The sequence below is a fragment of the Thermobia domestica genome, chromosome 1 (assembly GCF_964235325.1).
Source record: "Thermobia domestica chromosome 1, izTheDome1.hap1.1, whole genome shotgun sequence".
NCBI lineage: Eukaryota > Metazoa > Arthropoda > Insecta > Zygentoma > Lepismatidae > Thermobia > Thermobia domestica.
The window spans coordinates 9,786,810-9,793,220 of NC_137454.1; positions in this window are offsets into that span (position 1 = coordinate 9,786,810).

Below are 6,411 nucleotides of genomic sequence, written 5' to 3' on the forward strand. Positions count from 1 at the left end.
TATTTGAAGTCACTATTACCTAATTGATTTTCAAGAACAAAATATATTAAAACGTCATTGATTGGCTTAAACAATAAACATCATCACAGGATAAAGGGAACGGTATCCATCATAAACTCACATTATACCGAAGATCCTTCAAACCAGCAATGACATCTCTTTACGTCACTCATTTACTTTGAACTGTGTTTACTTGGTTTATGATATAATAAGAGGTATAAATGACTAAATGTGAAATAATTATTGATTTTGGATTAAAAAATAATATTAAATGATAACATTTTTGGTTATCGTATGCTTTAGATGAATAATAAGTATAAGTCGCGGCTGGTAACGTGTTTCCGAAATAGGGCTTCATAGAAGTTACATAAATGGATCTGTTTTGAGTGATATGACCTGGTTGATGGATGATTATCCACCAACTACAATGGAATATCAACGGAATACCAGTGGTTTGGAAGAGCGCGCTTAAATAAGATATGCCACTTCATTTCTAAGTAAATCATATGACCATACAAGGAACACATAAAGAAGTTGTTGCGCTTATAAAGGCAGTAAAGAAAACAAACAAAATCTCACTGATTGCTTCACAACCTCACGAGTACTAACTCTCTCTGACATCATGTACTGAGCAGTTGCAAATAAGTTAACTAAAGAAAATGGAAGACAATGTGAAAGCGAAAGGAGAAAACAGAATACTTCATAGTCAAATCCAAGTTTCGATAAAGCACTATAGGACCTGGAACATGCAAAAGACAAAGTAAAGATGAAATAAGAGTAAAACTTGTACAAATTGTGGGACAGGAAGTTACAGACAGCTAGTGTAAAATAGTTAAGAATCTTTTTCTTGTAATATGTTCCTGTTGTGTTAGATAAATTTGTGAAGAAGGGTCACCAGACTTGTACAAGGAGTCAGCAGACAGTGGCAACGCCAAAAGAGTAAGGAAAAAGTAACGAAAACGGCAAGAAAAACGTACTTAGAAACAAGGGCGCCCATGTTGTGGTTTCCAGGGGAGGCAAGTATAAGCGATATTTCAAATATAATTTCAAATTTTGCTGTAAGTAATGTAAAAAATCTATTGGGTTTTCGATATTTCCAAGTACAATTTCTTTTAGGGGGCAAGTGCCCCACTTTGCCCTCCTGATGGGCGCCCTTGCTTAGAAATGCGAGAAGTGTTACTCAGGATAGAGTAGGCCCAATATAAAAAACATTGTCACACAAATTGAGAGATTGACAATCGAAAAAGTTATTTAAAGCACGCAGGTCATGTTTAGATCATTGTTGCATCGGAAAGTTTGAGGAGAAACAATAATATAATAATAATAATAATAATAATAATAATAATAATAATAATAATAATAATAATAATAATAATAATAATAATAATAATAATAATAATACTTTCTCATTTAGGCTATTAACGAGTTTCCTTTCCCAGAATGTGTCTTGTATCACAAGATGTACTCACATTCTGGATTGTGTTTAATTACACCAGAAAATTGAACTTAAAAAAAGAATATTTGTTCGTCACATAGCGGACTAAAATATCAGCTTTTACTTTCTTTTACGTAGTGATTTATACTTATTTTTCCTTATTTTGAGATAATTGTTAACAAAGTATTGTTATTTAATGACAATAATATTACATTATTATTAAATTATTATAAGACTTTGTGCTCGTATTGTTGTATAGTTCATTTTCAACGAAATAGTTGTTTTAAGGCGCAACGACAACACTCTCTTTAGTTCAGATTTTAATTGTAATGTGTAGTTCAAGGTGACCAGACGTCCCGTTTTAGCCGGGACAGTCCCTTTTTTCCAACCGTTGTCCCGTTTTTTTCTGATTCTCGAACGGGACGCCTAAATGTACTGTTTTTGAGTAAAAATGACCTAGGTGTCCCGTAATTATTGTTCAAAATATAAATCGTCAATGCAAATTCTACTCACTTCCATACCAACACTCGTTGCCAAGGTTCAGCCGTGTCTAGAACTTCTGAATTTTCAAATGGGAATTGAGTGTTCGTGGTTCAAGTGGGAATTGAGTGGGAATTCTGAGTGTTCAACTAGTTAAAAGAATTGTTGGGTAGAACTTACAATTGGGAACCATTATTTGTTGTGTGGTACACGTAAAGTTAGAAACGGTGTGTTATCACTCTTACTTGTGTATTTTGTAAATTGAGAACACTGCTGAGTCCCAAAATGCAATCTGGAAGTCAGATATCCCCCCCCCCCGTAGCCGATTCGTATGCGTCCCGTTTTCGCAAGCGAAAATTCTGGTCACCTTGGTGTAGTCATTAAATATTACTCCCTCCGTCCGAGATAATGATATATATTTGAAAAAATTGTAAATATTATGAGGCATATGTGGAGAATTATAATCAAATGCTCTTATTTGTAAATTTATACGCTAGTCAGACAAGTGAGATATAGGTGGGTGGTAATCGTTTTATGAAATATTACTCCTAAGTGTAAAAAGGATGAACTTACACAGAAAATAAAAGAACAAATGTATTGTCAGAAAAAGAAGTATAAAGTATAAAAAGGATGAACTTACACAGAAAATAAAAGAACAAATGCATTGTCAGTAAAAGAAGTATAAAGTGTAAAAAGGATGAACTTACACAGAAAATAAAAGAACAAATGTATTGTCAGAAAAAGAAGTATAAAGTGTAGAAAGGATGAACTTTATACTTCTTTTACTGACGGTACATTTCTTCTTTTATTTTTTATATTTTCCTAATTCTTTTGAAATATAAAATAATCACAAGCTCGAATTCCAAGGTAGAAACACAAACATTTACTTTTGTCGAACTTATCAGCAAATATCAAGAAATTTGTGAAGGAAAAGGAATGTCAACCATGACACTGAGGATTTCCTCTGCCCTTACTTAATAAGTGTTTGAACTCGCTCTTATACACTGAAATAACCATTTTATATTAATTTTTAATAATTTTATAAATAACATGACTTGCATAAATATTTAGTTTTTAATGAAGTAGAAATCTTGAATAGGAACTGTCTAATATGTAACGTTTCGAAGTTTGTTAAAGCTGAAGTTTAAGTGCTTAATACAAGTTGCGCTGTATTCATAATTTCACATTTTATTTCTGTCGTAGCTTGCTGCCCCTTGTTCACTCTTCACTCTCCCCTCCCTCAGGTTGGGGAACGTTCCTTTAAGGGATAGCAAAAAAGAATAGTATATTAGCTGAGAGGTAGTATCTCAGGAATAAAATTTCTGTAACGGAACGTAGAGATTCACATGAAATTTTCATATTTTATCTCATTTGGTAACTGACCACAAAAAGAAAAAAGAGTGGTATTGCTATAGATAAAAGTAAGAAATTAGATGCTTTATAGTATATTCTGGTGTAATCAGGGGTAAAAGTGAGGAGGAAGGCGGGGTCGTAGTCCCCACCTCCAAAAGATATGTACGATTTCCCTCCAGTTCCAAAACAAAAATTACAATGGGCAAAGATAGGTAGGGCACGGCGTGACGTCATGCCGCTATCTACAATTCCTCTACCTTATCTGATTCACTCTTATTCCTGGGTGCAATTATTCTAGTTTATGAGTTATACTTTAGAAATATGATTTTATTTTTAGATCAATATTCAGAAGAAAATTTTGTGATGTAGTAGGTTTCTAACAAGCAAGTGTATTTCATGCAAAATGACAGAATTTAGTATAAAACTAGTAATTCTTTCCAATGTTCAAAAGCAATGAAAACTCACGTATTCATGAAATTATCCCACAGTTACTATTCCGTGTTTACTTTTACTATTATTGAGAAAGTTGATTTATTATTAATGTATGTACTGTAGGAGAGAAATATGAATCATAGAGTAGCAGATTGTTGCTATTCTCTTAAAATTGACGCACAACCTATTCTACCAGAAAGAAAACCATCAATTGCATCAGACTGCACAGGGTGTTCGGACACTCCAGGTGTGAGAAATATTTTGCCGCCCCTATCCCCTACGGCAAAGGGATGACTCAATTCAGTAAAACGAAAATTGAGAATATTGGTAAATCTCATTTAGTAAAATAACCCTTTTTACCTTCCAGCGACAAAAGAAAAAGAAAGAATTGTGATCGCGAAAAAGAAAATCGAATTCAAGATTCCAAAGGACATGCACTCTTCTTGCCCCATTGATGTGGAAAAAGTGAGCTTTCGACATTTGACCATCTGTTGGTTTGCTCATTTCGATGAACACTCGCCTACAAACCATATTATGCAACATATTTTATATTAACCAAACATTTTAATATGATTCTTCGTTTTCTTTCATCCTACCCCTAAACTTAAAGGTATCGGTAATTTACTGACCGCAGAAAATTAAAAAAAAAAGTTATTTCCTCGGAGGTGGTTACAACGGTTTGGTTTAAATTTAATCCGAGAAAGCCAGCTCTAATTTTACCCTTAAAAGGCCCAGGGGGGGGGGCTCTGAGGCTCCCTGCTGCATATACAAGCTACCTGAACTCACCGCGACCATTTGTATTTTCCGTCATTAATAGGAAAGGTTAGTCACTACTTTGCTATGAAATCATTTGTCAATGGTAATAAACAATGAACAGTATCAAATAATTAGAAAAGTACATACTTCAGTAGAAGCCTCAGAGGTACCCCTTGCGCCTTTACGTTAGTATAAAAAATAACGCTATTTTTTCTTTGATAAAATGAAAGAAATGCTTAGGAAACGCAATCAGAGTGTGTATTTCAAAGAGATAGTAGACTTCTAGAGCGCAGGACCCGGGACGAAATATCTATTAAGAATAATGGCATTAAAAATTGACCAGGGTATCTCAGGCACCCCTTGGGCCTTTACGTCAATATAAAAATAATAACCCTCTTTTTTTCTGAAATAAAATAAGAAAACTTATGAACAACTCACTCAGGGGGCATATTCCAAAGAGAGAGGAGAATTCTAGAGCGGAAGACACGCGACGAAACATCTATTAAGAATAATTGCATTAAAAGTGGACCAGGGTGCCTCTGAGGCACCCCCTGGGCTTCCTCGGGTTAATAAAACGATATTTCATTAACATGCTTATACTGTAGTAAAAGTCATTTCTCTGAGATAAATTGAGAAGGGCTAATATGACATATTATATTTATCATAAAAAGATTCAGCACAAGTGGTTGTTTTTTTCCTGGATTGTTTATTTTTTCGGACTATCTTCTGATAAACAGGACTCAGGCAAGTTTGTCCGTATTTCATAAATACATATTTGTTTATAACTATAACGCTGCGTAAGTTAGTTCTTACTCAAGTAATTTCGTTTATTTTTATAAATATTAATTCCATGAATAGCCTGATACTATGACATAACTCTTTTGGCTTGAAGAAATATGCTAAAGGTAGTTTATTTCTGGGAGTGTTTTGTTTTCCACGGTTTTCTCGAAGTGATTTTCTTCATAATTCACAAGTAAATATATCGTTAATAGCCTGACAATATGTAATAATTTATATGTCCTGAAAACACCCACAAGTGTTGCTTTACTCTTTTCCGCCAAAGAAATCCAGAGCTGTTCACACAAGTGCTAGTAATGTGTTTGCATGCCCTTCTTCTTTGACTGCAAGGGACCTCGCTTCTTGTTGACTTCCTCGAACGTGGGCCCAAAATAAATGCGAAGCGCTATGAGGACTCTTTATAGAATCTGAGACGCATCAAAGCACCATGCAATGCCTTTGGACGGAATCATCCTTTTGCATGATCACGCCTATTCCCATATTGCAAATGTAGTGAAGGATACGCTTTAGAGCTTTAGCTGGGAAACATTTCAACGTCCTTCGTAGAGCCCAGATTTTTTTATTGTGGTTTTTACATTTTTGGTGACCTGGAGGAAGATATACGCAGACGTCGGTTTCAGTCGGACGAGGAAGTGCAAAAGTGCGTGAGATTGTGGATCCGGTAGCAACTTAATTTCTTCTACAAGATTGGAATTAATCGTTTCATCTCCCAGTGGGGTAATGTAATAACGCATCTGACAATTTTTTATTTCATTTTGAACTATTTGTTATGATTGTCGCCAGGGATCGCTACGACTGAACTTATACAATTGCTTTTAGAAAATAATATTAATTATTACATATCTGTACAGGTTTCAACAATTGGATCTGGTGTTAATTTACAAAAGTACTAATACATTTAGAGAAACATGAAAATTAACATATTTAAAACAGCAAACACTGTTTTTTTTACGTACAAATCTGACAATTACTTTTGATTAAAAACATTGCATTGGTAATTTTTCGCCTGTGTTCGGTTTTCATTTGATTGCTCCTCATATGTCTTATCTTCAGATAATATTAGGTTATGACTAAAAAATTACGTTGATCCTACCTCGCTCCATGTAGGCCGTCAACGTCCCCTTTAGCTTACCTGTCAGAATTTGAAACGTAAATCA